We start from the raw sequence: 23,807 nt of genomic DNA, 5'->3' as shown, positions 1-23,807 counted from the left end.
TGAAGGGTGCATTTGATTCATTAGATAGAGCCCAACTATGGATTAAACTAGGTTACCTGGGAATGGATCCTCGTCTGCTGTTTCTCTTGAGGAAACTTCATTCTAATACTTTTTGCCAAGTGAAATTTTCTTCTAGTGGTGACTTGACTAGCAAAATCCCAGTGTTAAAGGGGGTTAAACAAGGTTGCGTGCTGGCCCTGCATCTGTTTAATTTATTTTTAACTGACCTGGTACAATTTTTGAACCCTATTAATAGTCATCCGCCTAAACTAGCAGGCCGAGCGGTCCCCTTATTACTTTATGCCAATGATACTACCATCCTCTCTTGCACAAGTGTGGGCCTGCAAAGGTATTTTAATGTCTTCTATGACTACTGTAATTGTATTCACTCTCTATCAATTATGCCAAATCTAAAGTAGTTGTCTTTTCAAATTGCTGGCACCCACAGAGATGGTTTATTGGCAACTCAACAACTGAGCAAACAAAATTTTTTAAATACTTGGGGATCACTTTTAATCACAAATTAAGCTGGGTTTCACATCGTAACAACACCATCAACTTGGCTAAATGTTTGGTTGCTCAAATTAAAGAGCTTTTCTTTGCAAGGGGCAACCAATTAGTTCCGGCAGCAATTAAGGTGTTCAAGGCTAAAACGCTAGCCCAAATTCTCTATGGTATCCCTATATGGATCTCAGCATTTACCAGGAAAGTGGAGGGCATTCAAGCCTCATTCTTTAGACAAATTCTTGGTTCACCAAAATGTGTGCCCTACTTTGCTTTCTGCTCTGAAGTGGGTCAGTCTTTGGTGGAGATAAAAGCCTGGATTGCAGTGTTTAAATTCTGGCTCAAAATTCGCTTTAGAACAGATCCTAACAGCCTTCTTGATTGTATGAAAAGAGACCCATATATTTCATCCTGGTCAGCAGTTCTTATGTCCAAACTTAACCAGTTGCGGATAGAAGTTGATGATTTTTTCACTTCTGATGAGTCATATATCTTCAGATGTATTAAACTGAGACTGTTGGAGTTGGAGGAAACGAAACTACGTCCAACAGACCCTTATATTTGCTCCCCAGCTTCCTTAGGTCTTTATGCTTTCTACGGCAAAATGCCCCATTATCTATCAGACTTAACCATTCCAAGTCATCGCAGGGCATTTATGTTGGCTAGACTAAATGCGTTTCCCTCCAAAGTTTTACAAGGGAGATATCATCGAGTCCCTTTAGGCGACAGACTCTGTTCCCGTGAAGTGAATATTCCTGACTCAATTCAGCATCTATTGCTTGATTGTTCCTTTTATCATAATCTCCATAAAGGCTTATTTTGCAAGCTTTCTTTCTCCCCAGATTTGTCTATTCAGCCTCCCTGTTATTATTTATTGAATGATACTGAGGAGGAGGTTAGCAAGGCTGTGGCAAAATTTTTGGCTGACATCCTTAAATTTAAATCTGACCATGTATGCATGCATCTGTATGCTCGGTTTCATTTTTATTTTATCTCCAATGTTTACATTTTTATATTCTGTGTATATTTATTTGCAACTGTTATGCTATTAAAGGTTTGGTATGGTATGATTGGAAGTGAGCACAAAATGAAATTAGCGAATATATTTCTCTTTTTGCTGCTGGCCACTAAAAGCAAAAGAATTTCTAAAGCAGTCTTCCCTCCCTCAGTGGTCACATCACGGTCAATACACTAGAACAGAATTGTTTGGAAGTGGGTGACTCTGTACAAATTGGGACTTTTCAGGGCCTGTTCTGCTAGACAAGATTCTTAAACTTCTGCAATAGAGATGACCTGAACTAATAAAGTCTGTTGGGACTCTGTGTGGGGTTTGTTTTGCTGCTGTAGTGATTATTACAACCTGGCAGGAAATACGTTTATATTCTGCAAGCATAGATAGATTCATGGCTGCTATAGGAAACCACCACTCTCTAATCCAAAGACGGCTAATGTTTGTGATGGGAGTACTATCACATTTTTAACCATACGTTTATGGCTGCCACAGCAAATTATACTCTTCTCCTTCCTTAAGTGTATTACATAATCTGAAATGGTGTTTTGAAGTTCTCCAGAAATGATGTTGTGAAAGATAAGCTATCAACACTATCCAGGCACTAGAAAAGTAATAATGTCAATAAAACATCCTAGTCTGCAATCTGGATTCTGCAAATCATTTGTGCATACCACATATGTCATTTACAAATTGGCACATACCATACAACTGAGCCATAGATTTTTCTATTCATTATTCAGTGAAACATTTAATTAGAAGAAGAGTAGGTTTTCATACCCCACTTTTCTCTACCTTAAAGGTAAATAATAACACTCAGGAGTTTGATCTTAAGTCTAACTAAATATATATATATATATATATATATATATATATATATATATATATATATATATATATATATATATATATATATATATATATATTGGAGTTTGGTCTTAAGTCTCCCTAGAGGTCATATGCTTTGATCCAAAACTTTTGCTGCCATTAGCTGTAGTGTTAGTATTTAGATGTTAGAATAACATCTGAAGCTATCTGATCCCATATCCAGACCAATGATAGGGCAATGCTCTTGCCATCAGCTCTTGCTAATTAGAGTCCTTTGAGGGCCCTTTCTCATGTTATTTCCAGAGAGCTGCTTTAGGACATGTTCTTTTAGTATTGCTCAGATTATGAGGTTAGCCTGGGGGCACTTGAGAGAAGTACAGCAACATAGTCCAAAACATCATCAGACAAACTCATCTGTGGCATTGACAGGAGTGGCACAGAGAGGATGGCTTCCTCTCATCTTCTGATGTTACTGGAAGAGCATAGAAAGAACAAATGACACAGCTGCTCTCTATCCCAAAATGTCAGGGGGGGGGGATATCAGAAGGGGACCCTATATATATCTCTCTTAGTCAGTGGTAAGGCTAATGAACATAGCACATGCTCAGAAGCATTCCCTGTCAGAAAGAGACCCTAGATATATGATGGCACAGTTTATTCAATTGTGTGGCTAGCAATAATCCCTCTAAGCCAGGGGTGTCGAACTCATTTGTTATGAGGGCTAGATCTGACATAAATGAGACCTGGATGGGCCGGGTCTTGTGTGTACCTATTTAAGATTAGGTAGCAGAAATATAAATTTTATAAAGAACACAGACAAACACAAATATATATATATTTAGAAACTTAAAGCATGCTTAAAACATTAGCACTCATTGGTCCTAAAGGTGCTTTCTTTGTATTTTCCCCCATGGGATCCAGGGAACTTGGGCAAAGGAAGCTCTGGCTCTTCCCTTCCCTCCCCAGGGACTGGGTGAGGGGGAAGCCATAGTCAATAGAAGGAAGAGAGGTCTGGCTCAGTAGCTCTGCTGTGCAATTGACAGAGCCTGGCAAAGCAAGCTATTCCTACCCCTTCCTCCCCAAGGGAGGAGCCTCAGCCAGTGGAGAAAACAGAGGTTTTACTCTGTAGCTCCTGTGCAATTGAGCAAGCCAGGCAAAGCAAGCTGCAATGCAGAAGGAGGAAGCAAGAGAGAGGGAGAAGGAAGCAGATGACAGCCAATTGTTCAGGGGCCTGATAGGAGCCCTCCAGGGTCCTGGTTCAGCCCCCGAGCTGCATGTTTGACACCCCTGCTCTAAGCTGTGGAGCCTTGTAAGCAAAAATTCTACTTTGTGAGTTACTGCCATTAAAATTGTGAGCTACTGCATAAATTGTTCTGGGGCCATTTTTCCTGAGCTAAGACAAAAATGTGTAAGCTGAAGGCTAAAAAACTGAGCTAGCTCACACAAAATCAGTTTAGAGGGAACACTGGTGGCTAGTGAACTTGGCACATGCTCAAAAACATACTTTTGCTTTTATAGCTGAACTCTGAGAGGCAAATAGACTTGGAGAAAACTTTGCTTGAAATGAAGTTCCTTGGACCTCCCCAGTGAATTCAACCCTAGAAAATTTCCATTCCACTACTAAAGGTGAACCAGTTGTTTTATCACTCCACTATTATTCTTCACTACTGGAAATGACTGGTGCTTGCACAGGGGATTACCTTTACCTTTTTACTGTAATAATCATAATATCAGCAAGGGCCATGGTACCTTTTGTACTGATTCATTTCTCCCCTAAATATTTCACCTGGCTGACCAGTGGCATTGGGGAGCTATTTCATATGCCTTTCTATATGCTGATCTAAATTCTGTTCCCAGGCCTACTGCACTCTACCAAATGCATTGCAGAAAGTCAGCTACAAATCTCCTTATTAAATCAAAGCCCACATCACAAAGCCATTACATTTGGCAAGGCATCTGCTCCACAATGAAGACCTGATCCAAGATTTAATGGGTTTGGAGAAAGCAAAAAGCATAACACCCCCCCCCTTTCCTTTCAGTTTATTGTCGCTGTGACAAAGCTACACTTTCACTAGAAGGCAGGATTGCTTTGGAGGTGGAGAAAACCTGCAATGCGACGGGAAACGGGGGGAGATATTTCTGCGTCTCACATTCCTCTTCCAATACAAAGGAGGGTAAAACCATCCAAGTCGAGACCAGAGGCGGGGGCTCCAATCCAGAAAACAGAGCGTGCTTCCATCGTTTGGACGGGGGAGGGGGAAAGCAGCCTGAAGAAGCAAGGCGGTAACATGATCTGGGCAAATAATAATAGAGAGCCTGTCTCGCTAGCTCGCTCTTGTCTGCATCCATCTCCATCTCGTGGGGAGAAAGACAAGGAGGATTGTGCATTAAACTCTTCCCTTGGGGTGGTCGGACTGATCTAAGAGTTCTGCAGTTAACCGAGGGAAAACACTCTGTTTAAAAATATCCCCTCCTTCCCTAGCCATTCGAGTTTCAACATTTGCTGCAGATGTTTCTAGAGAATATCGTTGTGACTTTTTTAAAAACAAGGATTCCCACCACATGCCTTTTTATTGGACCGTAATTAATGAACAGGTAATTAAGTTTCTATGGACGGGGCCTTCTACTCTGCTTTATTATTTATAACCATGATTGTTGTCATTATTACTAAATCTGCTTTGGCAACGTACCTCGAGACATCTCATAAAGATAGTTTCCGAGGGTAGCCGTGCTGGTTTGCAGAACAGTTAGATTCAAGCCTAGTAGCACCTCCGAGACCAACTCTTTTGTAGTTATCTCAGTAAGAGAACATGCACTTCTAATGGACGAATGGGAGAGCGGGAGGGGTGCGGGACCTTCCCAACACTCGCCGAATATTCTGAAGCCCTTGAGTACCAGCTCAACATCAAGCATTCCCAGAGAAGAGTCTTTCCCTACCACCACTTCGAGCCACTCGAGTGTTCGCCCTCTAGTACCTCTAGGTAATATGGAGAGGCTGCGGGATTGTTTATGTGCATGCAAAAAACCAAAAAACCACCACTTTGAAATCTTGATAACTGTGGAGTCCGTACTAACTCGGATGGAACTCTTCGGAAGAAACCTAGATCTCTAGATGTATAATGTAGCTATTCGCATGACTGGATGCCCTGAACTTACCTTCCAAACAATAACGCGAACTACATATATAGTGATCCAAGTGGTAAAGATACAATCGGCGTCTCTCTCTCACTCTCACTCACAAGGTGCTGGCACGGCTAACGTTATAGCTTTGGACTATGTGTGCTAAACCCAGTTCTCTCGTTCAAGAAAGACAAATGTAAATATCCATAATTGGACCGGAGGTGAATTTGTTCTGTAGTCAATCCACACAGTCATGCCAGCTCCAAGGCTACACGGCACAATCCAATCAAGCTTCTGAAACTAGAAAGCGATTCCCCCCCCCCCCCGAAATAAACATCCCATCCCAGTTATTTTCTAGCATTTTCTAACTTGGTATGCCCCAACTAAAAATGCCTTCAGAAACCCAGACCCTAGCTGCATGCTTGTTTGTAAACTTGGCAAACCCGAGCTCTGCCGTGCGCGCGCTCATCTTCTTTGCAAGGTGAGGGCGGCTTGCTTGCGAAACTAAAGGTGGACAACAATAGAAACTCTTCGGGACTGAGCGAAAGGAAACAAATTACCACGTTTGCAACAGCAGGCACACGACGCTTGCTCGCGCACGCACACACAAACAAGCACTCCCCTTGTTTAGATCAGCTGCAAAAAAGCCAGTCAGATGTTTGCTAATGGCTCTCAGCGGCGGCCACCAGAATCCTCTTCCCCCGCGATGACTCTTTTATTAGTAGCCAGCCAGCATTTCGCGCCCGCCTCCCTCTTTGCAGGGATTCGCACTCACTTTCGCTGTGCAATGCCCTGGCGCTCTTCTCTGCTTGCAGCCCGTCCTGTTCTCTCCTTCTGAGCAGTCCTGCAGCACTACTGCCACTCTTCATACTTCTGATCTCTGTACTTGGTGCTCTCTTTGGGAAACCTTTTTTTCCCCGTCAGAAACAGATTTCCTACATTTCATCAGTCCACATAGACTGAACGGAAGTTAAATGCCTACTTTTTTGAGAAGGGTGGGGGAGAAACACAATTGACACCGGTTACCCTTGAAACGCAGAGATATTGAATTACAAACTATTGGCAAGGACTTGGGGCTTGGAGAAGGATCCTGCTCTTATAATATTTATGCTGTTTCCAGTACTCTGACTGGGGAGGAGGAAAGATGACCTAAAAATGCTGGCTGAGATTTATTTGGAGTGTTTAATGATACCATTGTTAAACGGTTCATTTTTGAACGCCTCTGATCTAATTTTAGCTTTATCCCTTTAAAGATAATTGGGCACAATTCATATTTCGTTGAAGTCAATGGCAAAGTTCCCATTGATTTTAAAGTAGAAAAATGATATGCTGGTTTATTGTGGAATTGTGTTTTACAAACTAAAGCCATCATGATCAAATGCTTTGGGACACTCATACCACAGTAAATCACTAACAGTGCAATCCTGTGCAGAACTACACCACTCTAAATCCACTGAACTCAGTGGGCTTACACTTGTGTAACTCTACTTTGGATTGGATTGTTAGACTTCTAAATATATTCCAATGGAGCCATCATGATGTAGTGGCTAAAATGTCAGATTAGGATCTGGAAATCCCAGGTTCAAATCCACACTCTGCTATGGAAGCTTGTTGGTGACCTTGAGTCAGTCACACGCTTCAACTAGCCTACCTCACAGGGTTGTTGTGAGGATAAAAAAGAATCAAGAAGAAAAATGTAACCTGCTTTGGGTCCCCACTGGGGAAACGCATGCAGAAGACACCAGGTTCAGCCTCTGGCATCTCCAGGTAAAAGTATCACATGGACCTTGATGGACCTCTGCTTAAATCTCTGGAGAACTGCTGTCAGAATTGACAATACCAACCTTGATAGTCCAATGGTCTTACTCAGGGGTGGAATTCTAGCAGGAGCTCATTTGCATGTTAGGCCATACCCCCCTGATGTAGCCAATCCTCCAAGAGCTTACAAGGCTCTTTTTTGTAAGCTCTTGGGGGATTGGCTACAACAGGGTTGTGTGGCCTAATATGCAAAGGAGCTCCTGCTAGAATTCCACCCCTAATATCCAAAGCAGCTCCTTGTGCCCTTGTGTCTCCTAGAGGATACCATGGAGGGTCACATCATTTTGCTATCTTTACTGGAATCCATGATCTACTTCTTAAGAGTTTTTCTTTGAAGTAGGCCTCTTTTCAATTCCAAGGTGGACTTTCTTCTGTTGTCAGAGAACTTAGAATGTGAACTGTAGCACCACATAGGCCAGTGGTATACAATCTATTAAGTGACCAATTTGGTATACTGGCTGGATAAGAATCTGAAAGACCAGGTTTAAATCCCAAATATTCCATGGAAGCCACTGGGTGACCTTGGGACAGTCACACACTGTCAGCCTAACCTAACTCACAGGGTAGTTGCAATGATAAAAATGGATGTTATCTGCTTTGGGTCACTACTAAGAGAAAGGCAGATTATAAGTGAATTAAATAAAAATAAATTAATATAATATAAGTGAATTAAATAATATAAGTGAATTATATTAAGCAATATAACTGAATTAAATAAAAATAAATTAATATAGGCAGGAATGTGTGCTATTTTCTCTTTCCCTTCCCTGGAAGCCTACTCTGCCTCCCTCCTTTTCCTACCTTTTCCCTGTTCTTTCCACCCACCAGCTAAACTTCCTTTATCTCCTCCCCACCTATCTTCAGCTTTCCCTCTTTCTCTTCTCTTGGCTGACTTTCCCCATGGCCAAACTAAAAGTAGAAAGGACTCTGTCCACCCTCTTGCCTTTTACTGACAGAAACCAAGGCTTGAAGTTTGGAAAAACCATTATGCTTTCCTAGTAATGACCACTGAAAGCATTAATTTCTTAAAGCTACAGGTGCTGCTTCTATCATTTAGGTGGTTTTTTAATCTGCCAATGTATTTTTTGCAGACCTGGAACTTTTCTCAGATTTTTCAGAAGATCTGTTTTGTCTGTCCATGGCTCCAGCCTCTGAATTAAATTATGTGGTGAACTGGATATACTTATAAATAAGTAGGCAAAAATCTATCTGATAAACTCCATGTCACTACCAGTGCCGTTCTAAGTAGAGTTACACCCTTCTATATCCATCTGAATCAATGGGCTTAGAAAGGTGTAACTCTGATTAGGCTTCCACACATAATGACTAGTCTTTCTGCCACCTGAAAATGAATGAACCTTCGGTGCAACAATGGCCTGTTTTTTGTATGCACAGTTTTGTTTATTTCACGGATTGTATAGTTGTTCTCTCTGCTAATAAAACCATTGACAGTAATATTTTGTGGGAAGAGAGAGGAAACCTCATAGATATAAGTGATTCATGTGGTGAACTACTTGAACATATTAGGTTACTTATAAGATCAGTTGCTATTTACGTAGGTATGATTTCATGTACCTTCCGTATGACACCCATTTTGTGAAGGTGAAAACTGATTTAGTCCCACCCCCCCACCCCCCCGCAGCATACTAAACTTACTTCTGATTTTCTTGGCAGTCAATATACAGCTATTGGAATTGGGGGGGGGGGGGGCATGGCTGCTTCACATGTCTACTCAGGTCTTTTTTTCCTGGAAAAAGAAGAGCTGGAACTCTCAAGAGGGAATTGAAGGAGAGACACATGGGTGCCCCTCATGAACTTTTAAACATTTTTTGAGAATGTTGTTTCCACAAAGTGGTTTTAGAACTGTTCTACCATGTTAACCCTAGAGGTCCCTTCCAATTCTATGATTCTATGTTCCTCCAGAAAAAAAGCCCCATGTCTATTCTCACTGTGTATTTTCAAAGTTCTGGAGTCAGTTTATTTTCTTCTGCAGTTGTCTTCAATAATAAGGATTTTTAAGGGAGTGTGCTGCAGTGATCAGTGTTGCAATTGACGGTATGACAGCATCCTTTTAAAAAATGGGAAAATGCATATTTCCATGAGCGGAAAGGACTAGCGATTTACTTTTATTAAATGAAAGCTGGGAATTCAAAGATCCTTTTAAGTCTATTGTTACAACTAGTGATATTTTAGTCCTTTTAATAAAAAGAAAGGGAGAAAGAAAAAATCACTCATTTTCAGGGTAGGGATAGGAAAGGGAGTGGTCTGACCATAACAGTTTAATCATTGAACAGTGGACTTGAGATTGGTGGGAATGGGACAAAGGAGACCAACAGAAACATTATGCCCAAGGAAAAAGCTGACTCAGAACTGACTTTCAAAGAAAAAATGGAGTAAAAGTGGTTTCAAAAGGACCAGGATAGGGAAGGGGCCCCAAAAAATCTGAAGAAAAAATTAAAGGCACAAAAAATGAATGTGGAAATCACAAGATAAACCAAAACAGTATGGGACCAGAACCAATTAAAAAAAAACCATAGGGACAACCCCTTGCTCTAGTTGTTACACATTATACAAAAGGTCAATGGAAATTGAAGTCAAGAGTGAATAATGGATGGGGCAGCAACTTTTTACTGATAAGGCTGAGTCAATGCAATGGGTGGGTGCTGTTAGTTACTAGTGAAAAGGTTAGTTGGGATTTTGCAGTTACACAACCAAAGTAAATTGAAGGGGGAATGAGACAATGGAGTTTTTGAGTGTTTTAAGTTTTTATCACTGCTGTGAAGGAGTACCTGTATATTAGTGGGTTCAATGCATAGATGAGGCGAGGTTGCAGTGATCATAGCTCTCTTTATTCAGTACAGCATAGTAACAGCTAAACTCTAAGACTGGTAAATTGGGCCAACGGGGCCAATAATATACACTTCAAGGTTCCCTTGCTAGGTCGCTATTGGATCATTCAAACCAGCAGGGGGGCCGTGATTGGAGGAGGGCAACAGGAGCAGGACACTTCTACTGTCCATTGTTCCTGAGTCCCCAAGCTCAGTCCTAAAGGCTCAAATGAGCCAGGCAGGAACACTATTAATAATACACAACATTAGTCCACATACACAAAACTGTATGTGGAAACATTCCTTGCAAGTAGAAAAGTAGCACAGCAAGGAGTCGGTTGGGCTACAACTTTGTGCATGGTATGGTAGCGTCTTCATTTTGCAGTGTTTCATTTTACATGAGGAAGTATTCAAAAATGACACACAAACCCAGTTGCAGTTTGAAATGGTACAAACCACTTCAATTTTAAGGTTATTTATTTATCAGCTTTAAGGTTATATCCACATTTTACTTCCTCAGTTTTCTGCAAGTGCTACCCCAGCCTTGTAAAAATTACACTTTGGCAGATATGCATATCATTGCATAATCCATTGGAAATCTATAAAATACACATAGAATCATAGAGTTGGAAGGGACCTCTAGGGTCATCTAGTCCAATCCCCTGCACAATGCAGGAAACTCACAAACACTTCCCCCTAAATTCACAGGATCTTCATTGCTGTCAGATGGCCATCTAGCCTCTGTTTAAAAACCTCCAAGGAAGGAGAGCCCACCACCTCCTGAGGAAGCCTGTTCCACTGAGGAATCGCTCTAATGGTCAGGAAGTTCTTCCTAATGTTGACCTGGAAACTCTTTTGATTTAATTTCAACCCACTGGTTCTGGTCCTATCTTCCGGGGCCACAGAAAACAATTCCACACCATCCTCTAAATCACAGCCCTTCAAGTACTTGAAGATGGTGATCATATCACCTCTCAGCTGCCGCCTCTCCAGGCCGCCTCCTCTCTCTCTCTCAACATGTTCATATTTCTTTTATCACATATATAAGCTGATTACTATACCAATGGTAAGGTTAACTAAAAGGGCTTGTGAGAAGTCAGCTTGTCATTGTTCAAAGAAGTCTTTTCATTATTCAATAGGGGGAAACAGATGTTACAGCCTCTGTTTCAACTGCTACACGGATGTACATTATTGCTTGGTTGGGTTTCCTAATATTATCATCCTGTCATTTCCCTTTAAAAAAATCAGACTGGAAATATCTAGACTTTTTTTTTTCAGCTGGAGTCAATGCAGTCTGAACAATGTCATGGAAATTATTTAAAAAGGAATGTAGTTCATAGTGATCAGTCCTAAATTATCTAACTGGAAATCCTCTGTGATAATTGGTTAAAGAGCACAACCATGACAAATACAATCTATACGATTAACATTCCCCCCACAAGCCCCCTTTATGGAGTTCACTGCACGCGCACGCTTTGCACACGCGTGGCACAATGACATCACCAGAAGTGACATCATCGTGCAGGGCAGTGGGGGACGAGAGAGCGACAGGCGGCACACAAGAGTGCTGCCATGCCACCGCTTTTCCCCTCCACTAAGCTCTTTAGAGGCTTCCAAGGAGCACACTGTTTTAGCGTCGCCGGACTGCATTTGGGTTGAAAACAGCTAAGCGGTGTCTTTGGACTCCCACGTGCCGGCCCTGATCATCTGTGGTCCAGCCTGTAGAGGTGAGGTGGGTGGTAACTATTGGGATATTTGGTTAATATAGCCCAGTTATAGAAGCATGATACTGCGTGCAGTAAATAAAATCCCCAAGTATATTGTGAAAAATGGGTAAACATGTTTATTCACATAGATCCAGTTCACATTCAGGTTGCACTCAAAAGAAGAGAAGGAAGCCTAATCTAAAGAATACTTTATCACAAATGGCCAGCTTGTCTAGTATCATGTGTGTGGGATTATAAGGACACTGCATCTACAGGAGAGACCTGCACCTCTATGGAAGGCCATGTGAAAGGTGAGAGGACAAATTCGGCATTTACCTAGGGCACTGGGCCGAGGGGGCGCCAAGGGGGCTTCCTCCCCCCCCGGCCCAGGCAGGCCACCTCACCACTGCCCCCATGGCGTGCTCAGGCGCCAGCCTTATGCTTACCCGCTTTGGCTGGCATCGCAAAAGACCCTTCTGTTAATATCAAGTGGGAAAAGACTTCGTTTCGCCCTCCCTTTCTATTCTGGGAGGGGTGAGAGCGAAGCATTTTCCTACTTGATATTAACAGAGGGGTCTCTTGCGATGCCAGGCAAAGCCAGTAAGCAGGAGGCTGGCATTGCTACTCTGAGTGCGCGAGGGGGGGGGGGGTCGGCCTGGGGGCCCATTGGCAGTAAGTCTGCCTGGGGTGCCACGCGCTTTCAGGCCTGCCCTGGAGACAGGAGGGGGTCAGAGGTTAAGACAAAGAGAGGCATCACATTCAAGGAGATAACACCTAAACACATATAGAATGATGTAGCCCCCCCCCCCCCACCATGTCCAGGCATGCTGAATTGCTTACTCCAACAGTAACTGGAGACAGGTCTTTTTCAGTGGTGGTGTCTTGCCTTCAAAATGCCCTTCCCCCATGATGTTTGCCTGTGCCTGCCTTACTTTCCTTTAGATGGCAAGCTAAAGTCTTTTAGCTAAGTGGTTTTATTTATTTTTTTTTGCTGTTTTGTGGTTTGCTTCTGGCCTGCAGACTGTTTTGTATATGTGATTTTATGCTGCTCAATGTTTATGTTGTTGTTTTGCCCTGGTTTATGTTTTAATAGCTTATTTTAATGGCTTTGGCTTGTTTATAATGGCCTGTTCTTAATTAGAGAAACCAGGTCTCCAACCTCCTGGCCCCCACTTCATTGCCCACTACCCCACTGATGGGCAATGGAAAACAAAAAATCTAAAAAGTCAGCATTGCACCAATGGCATGATGTCACTTTCAGCAAACACCTGGAAGTGATTACACAGCCCTGATGTGACAGAAACAAGATGCTCTATGATTCATTAAGGTGGGCAGCAGTTCTCTCTAAGCTGTGCTAGGGGGCGCTGGTGCACAAATTTTCAACTGGCTGTGCATAGGTTTCTGCTGTCTGCTCACAACCTTCATTGGAAACAATGGAGGATGAGGGCACCTCCTGTTGAGGCCCATAGAATTGGATCCCCTGGTCCAATCTTTTTGAAACTTAGGGAGGTTTTTGAGGAGAGGCACCAGAGCTATGCTGCAAATTTGGTGCTGCTACCTCAAAAAACAGCTACCCAAAGCCCCAGATACCCTCAGATTGATTCTCCATTATAACCTATGGGGCCATTGACTATAATGGTCCCCATAGGCTACAATGGAGACAGAAAAAAAAACTGAACATTTTTGCACATCCCTATTATGCTTTTCAGTATGTTTTGTAAGCTGCCTTGAAGGGGAAAGTGGAGTATAAATATTTGAATAAATAAGTAGTTTAGGCAGGTTGATAACATTTAAGGAATTTCCTATTTGTTAGGTTAGGCAGAGGTCTGACAGTGGCTGTTCCTCCTCTATTATACTTGACCTGTAATGCTGCTTGTCATATTTCACAAACAACAACAATAAGAAAAACAAAGAAGACTGCAAGAGGACCTCCCCCAAGTGCTGGTATGTTTTCTAAGGCTCAGCATAGGACAGACCTACCAATATTGTGGATTAGGGTGGGTAGACCTGTTCTCCAGAAGCCAGATCTACCAATATAGTGGAAAGGTGTGGGTAGACCTCCAGAGGACAGGCCTACCAATATAATGAAAAGGGGTAGGGAGACCTGTTCTCCAGAGACTAGGTCTCCCAATATATTGGTAAGGGGTGAGTAAACCTGCTACCCAGAGGCTAGGTCTACCAATATAGTGGAAACAGGTTGGTGAAATTTGACTTGATTCTGCTTTCTCTTGTAATGTTTAAATTATTCTTAAAATATAGTTTTTACAAGGAAGTAATCTTCTAAAAACTAATTTAAGCAATAGTCTAATGTAGACTTACAATTTTAATTAAACTGAATTGGAAATAGCAGTCATACATATTGAGTCATAGATTTATTCTCTGTATGTGTAAAGACAGGTTGCTTACCTGTAACTGTAGATCTTCGAGTGGTCATCTGTGCATTCACACTCATGGGATAGTGCGCCTGCGCCGATCCCCGAATCGGTATATGCAAAAGCCCGGGATTTTTTCGCGCCAGGCGCCAGCAGGCATGCGCAAGCGACCCACTGCGCATGCCCACCGGCGCCCGCGCGGCAATCCCGCCAGTTCCTCCCTGACCGCTGAAAGCCCCCTTCTGGAGAGAGAGAGACCGTCAGCAGTGGGGAAGGAGGGCGGGTAGTGTGAATGCACAGATGACCACTCGAAGATCTACAGTTACAGGTAAGCAACCTGTCTATCTTCTTCGTGGTCTCTGTGCTTCACACTCATGGGAGATTAGCAAGCAAAGCATACCTGGAGGCGGGAAGACGGTCAGCCTGAAGACACAGCCTGTAGCACCGCAGCTCCCAACCGAGTCCTCTGCTGAGCATGCACGTCCAGCGCGTAATGCTTCATGAAGGCATGCGGAGAAGACCAGGTAGCCGCCTTGCAGACATCGGAGAGGGACACGCCTTTCAGGAATGCCACCGACGTAGCCATCGCCCTAGTGGAGTGTCCACGCACAGGTCCAGGTAAAGGCTTTTTAGCCAACAGATAACAAAGTTTGATCGTCTCAGTAAGCCACTTGGAAAGTCTCTGAGACGAAATCTTGGACCCTAACTTAGGGGCAGAGTAGGAGACAAAAAGCTGGTTATCTTTACGAAAACCCCTTGAACGGTTTAAATAAAACAGGAGGGCACGCTTAACGTCCAGTGCATGTAGCCTCCGTTCCTCGTCCGAGGAAGGGCTAGGGTAAAACGTGGGTAACCAAACCTCTAAGTTAAGGTGAAACTGGGAAACCACTTTCGGGAGAAAGGTAATGTCCGGGGCCAAAGAAACTCCGGCCTCCCTAAAGGCAAGGTATGGGTAGTCACACCGCATCGCTGTGAGCTCCCCCGCACGGCGTGCTGAAGTGATGGCCACTAAAAACGCAGTCTTCCATGACAAAAGCTGCAGGGAGCATGTAGCCATGGGTTCAAAGGGACGGCGAGTTAGCTTGTCCAAAACTAAAGTCAGGTCCCACAACTGTGGAGGGGATCTCGAGGGGGGATGAAGCCGGAAGAGCCCCTTTAAAAACCTCTTGGAATGTGGGTGCGCAAAAACAGAGTGACCCTCAACCGAGACATGGAAGGCAGAAATAGCTGCCAAATAAACCTTGACGGAGGAGAAAACTAACCCCTCATCGATCAAGGACAAAAGAAACTCAAAAATTTTTGGGAGCCCAACCGAGTTGGTTGGCACAGGAGAGCCAGCCACGAAGTCACTGAACTTCTTCCACTTCCTCTCGTAAGAGGCACGGGTGGAAGGTTTCCTGCTACTCTGGAGCACATGTTGAACTCTGGTGGAAAAGTCTAGTGATCGATGAACCACGCTGTCAGCTTCAGGTGTGGCACGTTGTGATGGAGTACGTGTCCGCCCTGGGCCGACAACAGGTCCGGTTCCGCCGGAAACTGGTAAAAGACCCCCTCCGACTGCTGGAGCAGAATCGGGAACCAGCTCTGACGGGGCCACCACGGGGTCACCAGAATGCATCGTGGCCTCTCCTGCACTAACTTGTGGACCACTCTCGTCAACAGGGGTAAGGGTGGGAACATGTACAGGAACCAGCCCTCCCACCGGAAAAGGAGTCCGTCCCCCAGGGAAGCTGGGTCCGCACCCCCTCTGGCACAAAACAATGGGCACTTCTTGTTCCGCGCTGTGGCGAAGACGTCTAACTGCGGGTAGCCCCAAAGTTGGAACACCGGTTCCAGGAACTTCCACTGCAGTTCCCATTCGTGTGGGGACGCTGCGCCCCTGCTGAGCGAGTCTGCCCGTACATTGAGGACCCCAGGCAGATGCGTAGCCTTCACAAAAATGCCCCACTGGAGGCACTCCCTCCAGAGATCTAATGCCAGTGAGCACAGCCTGTGAGACACTGTCCCTCCCTGCCTGTTTATATAACACATGGCAGTGGTGTTGTCCGTCAGTAATGCCACTATCTTCCCCGCTAACAAAGGGCGGAAGGAACGAAGAGCAAAGTGGACCGCCAGCAGTTCCAGGTAGTTTATGTGGTACCGGTTGAGTTTCAGTGGCCACTTGCCCCCCACACATAAGTTCTCCAGATGAGCTCCCCACCCCCACATGGAAGCATCGGTGGCGATAGTCACGGAAGGGGTTGGCAGATGAAAGGGAGCCCCTTGGCAGATGTTGCCCTCCGACCCCCACCATTGCAGGGATTGAAGAGCCTCGGATGGGATGGTAAACCTCTTCCGAGGTGAGTCTCTGAGAGGGCGAAAATGGCGCAAGAACCATAGTTGTAAGCCCCTCATGTGCAGTCTTGCAAAACGCAGCACGCTCGTCGTCGCAGCCATCAGTCCCAGCATCCGCTGGATCTGCTGTGCTGTGCCCCACTGTCGTCTTTGGAGAAGCTGTACTAGGGTCATGATGTCCTTTGCTCTCTGAGCGGGAAGAAAAGCTCTGTGCTGATCTGTGTCCAACAGAGCCCCTATGAATTGAACTGTCTTTGACGGGGTGAGATGAGACTTCTCCACGTTGACCTGCAACCCCAGGGTGCCGAGAAGGCGCAGAGTGATGGCGATATGAGATGTTAGACTCTCCCTCGACCTTGCCACGAGAAGCCAGTCGTCGATGTACGGAAAAACAACGACTCCCTGAAGACGAAGGTGAGCAGCCACCACACTCATCAGCTTCGTGAACACCCGAGGAGCAGTAGACAGTCCAAACGGCAGGGCCCTGAATTGGAAGTGACGAGCACCCACTGCAAACCGCAGGAAACGCCTGAACGCAGGATGGATGCTGACATGAAAGTAAGCATCCCTGAGGTCCAGGGTCGCCATCCAATCCCCTTGGTTGATGAGGGGCAGGATTGTTTGCAGTGTAGCCATTCTGAATTTCTGATATAGAATGAATTTGTTCAGACCCCGCAAGTCCATGATAGGCCGTAGGCCCCCGTCCCTCTTGGGGACCAGAAAGTAGCGGGAGTAGAAGCCTCCCAACCTGGCCTCCGGTGGAACAACTTCTATGGCTTGTTTCTGTAGGAGGTTGCTCACCTCCGCCAGCAGAGGTGGGGAAGGGGGAGTGGTAACTACCACGGACTGGTTTGGGGTCTGGATAAACTCTATCTTGTAGCCCTCTCGTATAATGGACAGAGCCCACCTGTCTGTGGAGATTAACTCCCAGGCAGGCAGGAAAGGGCGTAGGCGAATGGAATGGTCGACAGTGGGGGCGATGACGCGTGCTTGCGGGAAGTCAAACCCCCTGCTTCTGTGGCCGAGCCCCCTTAGATTTATTAGAAGGCTGGCCCCCATAACGGTTTCTACCGTTGCCGGAGTAGGGCGGTCGTTCAGGTTGCTGCGAGCGAGGACGCCACTGCTCAGGGGAGAACTTCTGATAGGGCTTCTTGGTCCAGGGTTTGGACCATTGTTTCGACTTCGGAGACTTAGAGGAAGGCTGGACCCCCAAGTTCCTGGATGTCTTGACGCTCTTATCAAACTCTTGCAGCGCCGCGTCGGTCGTAGTGCTGAAGAGCCCCTCACCCTCGAAGGGTAAGTCCTCGATAAAGGTCTTGGTGTCTTGGTGCAGTGCCGTTGACCTGAGCCAGGAGTGTCGCCTGATGCAAACTGCCGATGTGATGGCTTTGGCTGAAGCTTCCACCATATGTTTCGCTGCAGCCAGCTGCTGTCTGGCTACAGCGAGACCTTCCCTTTGTAATTTCATTGCCGCCGTCTTCTTGTCCTCACTTAGTGAAGAGAGGAAGGGGGAAAGCTGTTCCCACACAGCATACTGGTACCTGGCCATGCAGGCTGCATAGTTGGATACCTTGATGCCAAGTGCCCCCGCTGAATAGACCTTGCGGCCCATCCCATCGATCTTCCTGCCCTCCTTGTCCGGTGGGGAGGAGTGCACCTTCCTTGCCTTCGAGGAGGAGGAGACGACCACGGAATTCGGACGTGGGTGGGTGAATAGAAACTCAGCACCTGCTTCCTGAACCCTGTACATGTGGTCCAGGCGTTTAGAGGAGACAGGTGTGGAGGAAGGCTTGTTCCACGATTCTTTGATGGCCTGCAGAATCACCTTGGTGACCGGAAGGGCCACCGCAGTGGACGTGTTCCTCTGCATTATGTCGAACACGTTGTCGTCCACTACGGGTTCCGGTTGGATCACAGGCAGTTTAAGGGTGGAAGCGATGCGCCTCACAAGGTCGCCATAGGATTTCAGGTCTTCCGACGGCGAGATCGGGAGATCCTCCGCCGTGTTGGAACCAGGCGAAGGCTCCAGATCAGGGATCTCACTGTCCGACTCCGATGACGAGGAGTCACGCTGGGCGGAATGCTCGGAGAGCCTCGGTGTCGACTCTCGCGGTTGGAGTTGCACCGACGAAAGTCTCGGGGGAGCTTCGACCGGGACTAGCTGTCGATCCGGGGGGACCGACACCGACGCCGACGCCTTCCGGGAGTGATGCGAGACCCTCGACGTCGCAGAAAACACCGAAGCTTGTTCCCAGTCTTGGTAGTCCTCCGGGTACCACCGACAGGATTCGTATCGGGAGTAGGGAGGTTGCCACCGCCGTTGCTCCCATGGTGGTATCGGGAAGCGTTGCGGGGTGTAGGCTAGGTCCCGCCGGGGTCGGGGCTTGAAGGGCGGGTCTATGACCGGTGCCGAAGCGTCCACCCCCGACGTCGATCCGCTGCTCGACCGACGCCGCGAGCCTGAGGATGAAGACCGTTGGGTAAGGTCAATTTCCGGTTCCTGCTCCGACGCCGACAGGCGTTGTTGGGCTGCTGGGCTCCTGCGCGGGGAAACCCGAATCGATTTCGGCGGTTTTGCCGATGCCGATGCGCCCTCCGACGGAGAAGGAGTGCGGGGTCGCTTGTGCTTCTTCTTCGATTTCGCCTTTTTCGGATCTCGGGTCCCCGAGTCCTCTCGGCGTTTTTTAGCGGGCGTATCCACCGAACCCTCGTGGGGACGCTTCGTGGAGCCACGCTCTTCCGGCGATTCCAAGGTCAGAATCGGAGCAGCATCGGCCGATGCAAGCTCCTGTGCCGGGTTGTCGGTCGACTTCGGTGCCGAACCCTCCATCGGTCGATGGGGTCGAAGCGCCGATTCGGTAAGCGCTGCCGATAGCCGAGCCGCTCGGTTCTTCCTGGTCTGTTTCGAGAACCGAAGGCAATGCGGGCACGACTCGACTCTGTGCGCCTCCCCCAAACACAGTAGGCACAAGGAATGTCCGTCGGGGGGGGCAATCTTCCTCCCACAAGCCTGGCAGCGCTTAAAAAACCCCCAGCGACTTTCCATAAGCGGTCGCGCGGGAAAAGCTTTTTCCTTTTACTCAGAAACGTCTGAGAGAAAGGGAGGTCAAAAACGGAAGCGGACCACCCCAAAGGGCGATCCGCCGGACTAAAAGCAAAAACGCTTCTTCTTTTTTTTTTTTTTTTTTTTTTTTAACACTAACTAACACTAATAACTGGCTAACTAACTATATACAAATCCAAAACGGGCTGAAAGAGAGAAAAAGATCGCTCTCACCGACCGGAGAATCAGAAAGGGAACCTCTCTAGCGCAGCGGTCAGAAAGGAACTGGCGGGATTGCCGCGCGGGCGCCGGTGGGCATGCGCAGTGGGTCGCTTGCGCATGCCTGCTGGCGCCTGGCGCGAAAAAATCCCGGGCTTTTGCATATACCGATTCGGGGATCGGCGCAGGCGCACTATCCCATGAGTGTGAAGCACAGAGACCACGAAGAAGATCTGCTATTTCTAATTCCATTTCATTGTATGAGGAAGTCTGCTTGCATACAAAATCTCTCACCTTGAATAAACCTTTATTGGTCTTAGCGGTACCACTGGACCCTAACTTTGCTCTACGGTTCAGACATCCTATAGTGTCATATTGACAATGTGACATCACTTTGGGATATTCAGCAAAAAGTGATGTTCTGCCATCACTGTGATATTCCCCCATCCCTTGTCAGTTTGGTGTAGTGGTTAAGTGTGCAGACTCTTATCTGGGAGAACCGGGTTTGATTCCCCACTCCTTCACTTACAGCTGCTGGAATGGCCTTGAGTTAGCCATAGCTATTGCCAGGGCTTTTTTGGTAGAAAAAGCCCAGCAGAAACTCATTTGCATATTAGGCCACACCCCCTGACATCACTATTGTATCACATAGAACTTTTTGCAGAAAAAGCCCAGCGGGAACTCATTGGCATATTAGGCCACACCCCCTGACACCAAGCCAGCCGGAACTGCGTTCCTGTGTGTTCCTGCTCAAAAAAAGTCCAGGCTATTGCAGAAGTTGTCCTTGAAAGGACAGCTGCTGTGAGAGCCCTCTCAGCCCCACCCATCTCACAGGGTGTCTGTTGTGGGGGGAGAAGATATAGGAGATTGTAAGCCGCTCTGAGTCTCTGATTCAGAGAAAAGGGCAGGGTATAAATCTGCAGTCTTCTTCTTGCCCCTCCTTTTCCCACTAGCTGTCTTCCGAAGGCTGGCAAGTGGCAACCCTATAAATATATTTTTTTAATTATTTTAAAGACTAATAAGGCTATGGAAAGAAAAAGAAGTATATCAGGGAGTAAGATTAATTATGTAAAAATATTTACATTAGTCAAGGACACTCATATATAGTACGTTACACCAAAATGTAATATACTTCGTTCACATTCCCTTTTGCAATATTAGCATAATAATATTGATTACATCATTGCCAAGAGAGTACAAGGAATTAAGTAATTTAAAAAAAATCTATTCCAACTAACCACCATATAAATACAGGCTTATTACAAGTTAAGGCTACTAATATAACATCTCCAATATAAATATTAACCCTTTGAATCTTAATGGATTTATTTTGTTCTTAATAGACATGTTTTAAAAGTTTTGTTTTATTGTTCAAGTTGTAAACTCTGTAGACCAGGTCTCTGGGGAGGTAGCATATACATTTTTCTAAATAAATAAATATTCTCAGCCAGCAAATTCCTGGGCTCCAAACAACCCAGCCTTAATTAAGATTTTATTAAGATTTTATTAAAAGTATCTCTAGTTCATCTTCACCCACTTTAACTGGCTACTTGCTTCAAATTTAAGCCACAAAGCTTGCAGAGTAGCTGCCCAGCAAATCAAATTCTCTCATATGAGTCTGCTCATCTATGGGGATTATCACTGAAGGCCCTTCCTTAGATCTCCCCACCATTAGAAGCTGTCTGCTGGATTCAGTGTCTTTTCTGTGATTGCACCCAAACTATAGTATGGCCTTCCGAAGATTTCAGTTCGCCCCAGCTTTATCATAATTCAGGTGCCAGGTAAAATCTCTCTTGTTTATCTGAGCCTTTAAGTGTGTATTTGCATTAAAGTGTCAAACTAGGATCTGGGAGACACAGGCTGCTATCACAAACACTAAATAACGCACTTTCAATGCAATTTCAAATTGGATTTTGCCAGTTTACACAGTAAAATAAAATCTAGTTGGAAAGTGCACTGAAAGTGAATTGAAAGTGTGTTATTTAGTGTGTGTGATCGCATGCCATTTTTGCAGAAATGGAGCACATACAGTTTTAAAATATATCTGTTTATTTATTCATTCACTTCATTTATACTTTCCTCCCAATGGAGACCTGAAGTGGCTTACATTATTGTCCTTTCCTCTACTTTATCCTCACAACAACACTTCTGAGGTAGGTTACAAGTGTCCCAAGGTCATCCAGTGAGCTTCCACAATTCGGCCCCTTCCCAGCCAGGCGGTCAAACGACCGTTAAGGCTGGGGGCCATCCATTGCCTCCCCGGATGGATCGGAAGCAGTGGACCTGTCTACATCCGGGTGAGGGCGAGGCGCGGCCTTAAAAGGCCGGCCCCGCCCTCTACTTTGCAGTTGGATACTGCTCTCGGACGCAGAGGTCTGCTGCGGTCCGGAGTGGCGAGATAGAGGCTGGGGCTCGTCGGGAGCCTGCGGGTCAGCGGCGGCTTCGAGCGGCGTGAGCAGGGCACGTCAGGAGCTGGCGTCTTTGTCGTTTTCTGGGTTTCTTTAGTGCGGGGAAGAGCAGAGCGTGGCGCTCCGTTGAGCCACTTTGGGGGTCGTGTGTGGGCTTCTGACGGGGGACATTGGCCAGGACGGTTGGCAGCAGGGGCGTTGTTGGGTCGCCAGAGGGGCCTGGCCGCTTCAGATCGTGGCAGATAACACAGACATCTGTTTAAGGGGGGGGGAGGAACTCCCCGGGGGGGAAATAAACGTTTGGTTGAGGCAGGATTGGCAGGGTGGGCCTATAGGGGCCTGCAGTATGGGGCCTAAAAAGGGCCAAGGTACATCAAAAGGGAAGCAGCTCGCTAAGAAGCCCCTTAAGAGGCCTACCCCTGACCAGCCCCCACTTGACGAGGGGGAGGATGTCAGTACCAGGCAGGCCATCATGGAGCGGCTGGCTGCCTTGGAGGAGGCGAGAGGGCTGGGTGGCCCTTCACGGAGGTTTGCAAGTCTCAAGGGTTCCAGGAGAACGGCCACCATTTCTTTTCAAAAAGAGGTGCTCGCTCGGCTTTCTGTGTTACAGGGCGCCGAGGAGGGCAGTAATGGAGCAAGGGAGGTGCCGCCGGAGGACAAGCAGAGGGAGGAGCCTGATGCAGTGGTGGTGGTGTTGCCTGAGGCTGACGGTAAGTTACCTGCCAGGCAGCAGGGGGTGGTTTGGCCATGGGGTCCATGGGGTCCCAATTTGGCATCTGGCGGCACCCCAGGTGCCGGAGCTGTCGTATTTAGGTGCGGGGCCACCCATAATTCGGCAGGCAATGTCAACACCACCCGCTCAGGCAGGTAATTCGGCTGCAGCCTCTATGCAGGAGGGCGTTTGGGCACCGTGGTATGCATCTCTGGTTGGAGGAGGTCAAGTGGTAGGCATGGGGCCTGTTGGACAGGTGCTGGGAGGGGGAGTTTTACCATGGGGCTGGCAGCACACCGCCTCCCCGCCGGCGACCTGGCCTCCATCACACCGCGAACTTTGGGGGTTCCCATCCCATCCACCAGTCCCGTATAGCATGGTAGATTTTCATGCGCTGCCGTTTGGTGATCCTCCCATGCCTCTTGGGGATCATCTTACTGTTGCTACCAGGGATAAGATTTTAAAAGGCGAATACGTGGATGTGTTCAGCCTTTTATATAGGGAACTGGAAAAGAAGTCCAAGGATGAGTTACACGAGAAGGATACAGAGAAGCTGAAGCGAAGAAAGGTGGATAGGCTTCCAGGATTTCTTATATATGCCGGGGTTATAGCCAGGTCCCAGCCATGGCATGCCGCCCCCCTTTTCCAGTACTGTGACATTATATACAGGGCGTATAACGACTTTACTGGAGGGGCGTGGCTTCAGTACGATGAGCAATTCCGCATGTCCGCAGCAGTTAATCCTGGCCTCCCGTGGGACCAGCAGCTTTGGCTTCAGTTTATGGTGCCTGCGAATCCCAACGCGGTTGAGAGATCCGACAGTAGCCACCTTGTGCAGAAGACAGCTACTCCTTCTGGTGCCCGCGCAACCGCGGGGCAGTCGGTTCAGCCATGGCTGCTTGCTGG

At 46.6% G+C, this 23,807-nt stretch overlaps 1 protein-coding gene across 1 annotated transcript in view; it reads right to left on the bottom strand.

Moving 5' to 3' along the window:
- The window catches only part of GAS2 (growth arrest specific 2), a 242,727-nt gene extending 236,308 nt beyond the window's left edge, over positions 1 to 6,419 (bottom strand). The window contains exon 1 of the mRNA XM_060262743.1: positions 6,237 to 6,419. The gene's annotated coding sequence lies outside the window, so the exon portion shown is untranslated. The remainder of the gene's footprint in view (positions 1 to 6,236) is intronic.
- Between the last annotated feature and the right edge of the window lie 17,388 nt (positions 6,420 to 23,807).

Source organism: Heteronotia binoei, chromosome 21 (assembly GCF_032191835.1).
Source record: "Heteronotia binoei isolate CCM8104 ecotype False Entrance Well chromosome 21, APGP_CSIRO_Hbin_v1, whole genome shotgun sequence".
NCBI lineage: Eukaryota > Metazoa > Chordata > Lepidosauria > Squamata > Gekkonidae > Heteronotia > Heteronotia binoei.
Note: the sequence above shows the minus strand (reverse complement) of the source record. Positions and strands in the feature narration are given on the sequence as shown.